Source organism: Rhinopithecus roxellana, unplaced genomic scaffold (genome assembly GCF_007565055.1).
Source record: "Rhinopithecus roxellana isolate Shanxi Qingling unplaced genomic scaffold, ASM756505v1 contig5686, whole genome shotgun sequence".
Taxonomy (NCBI): Eukaryota; Metazoa; Chordata; class Mammalia; order Primates; family Cercopithecidae; genus Rhinopithecus; species Rhinopithecus roxellana.
Window position 1 is genome coordinate 6072 of NW_022144234.1, and position 1197 is coordinate 7268.

At 43.9% G+C, this 1197-nt stretch overlaps 1 non-coding gene across 1 annotated transcript; it reads right to left on the reverse strand.

The window, feature by feature from the left end:
- Window positions 1-664: 664 nt before the first annotated feature.
- On the reverse strand, window positions 665-771 carry LOC115896171. Its single transcript, XR_004056111.1, has one exon. It is a non-coding gene; the product is annotated as a U6 spliceosomal RNA (small nuclear RNA).
- Window positions 772-1197: the final 426 nt, after the last annotated feature.

Genomic DNA, 1197 nt, shown 5'->3' on the forward strand with positions numbered 1-1197 from the left:
GGCACGATCTTGGCTCACTGCAAGCTCTGCCTCCTGGGTTCACGCCATTCTCCTGCCTCAGCCTCCCGAGTAGCTGGGACTACAGGTGCCTGCCACCATGCCCAGCTAAATTTTTTGTATTTTTAGTAGAGATGGGGTTTCACTGTGTTAGCCAGAGATGGTCTCGATCTCCTGACCTTGTGATCCGCCCACCTCGGCCTCCCAAGGTGCTGGAATTACAGGCGTGAGCCACCGCACCCGGCCGTGAATCTTTTTTTTTTTTAAATATAGAGCACTTTGGCCAGGCGCCAGTGGCTCACGCCTGTAATTGCAGCACTTTGGGAGGCCGAGGTTGGCGGATCATTTGAGGTCAGGAGTTCCAGACCAGCCTGGCCAACATGGTGAAACCCCATCTCTACTAAAAAAAAAAAAAAAAAAATATATATATATATATATATATATATATATATATATATATATATACATATATATAATGAGTCGGGCGTCGTGGTGAGCACCTGTAATCCCAGATACTCGGGAGGCTGAGGCATGAGAATTGCTTAAAAACCCAGGAGGGGGAGGTTGCAGTGAGCTGAGAGTGTGCCACTGCACTCCAGCCTGGCGAGAGTGAGACTTGTCTCAAAAATAAAAAAGAGAAAAAAAGTATATATATACACACACACACACAGAGAGAGTGAGAGAGAGAGAATTTGCATGTCATCCTGGTGCCGGGGCCATACTAATCTTCTTTGTATTGTTCCCAGTTTATATACGTGCCGCCAAAGTGGGCACTATATTTTTTTTAGTTTCTGTGTTGTATGAAAGGAGAGTAGTTTCTAATGTGAAGCCATGTTAAGAACTGCTGTCCTAGATCATGATGCTCCCAATGATAATCAAGGCACAGATAAGGAGAATTCTGTGAATAGGTTTATTAGGACCACCTAGGAGAACCTCTAGGGCATTTAAAATCTAGGCCAAGTTCATATTTGCTCTCCATGATCACCATTACAACAACCACGGGTCACATAGTGTTACAAAACAGAAGCATGGTCACTTTATTTTACCCAAATGCAATCGTTTTTCACAACCAAGACTTTTTTCTTTCCTATAATGTTACAAATGATGTGTCCAAGTCTGACTGTAATTTGGAGTTGAAAAATGGTCATAGAACCAAGGAATTATCTCTGAAGCTGCTCTTTGGGCCACTGTGCCACCCCA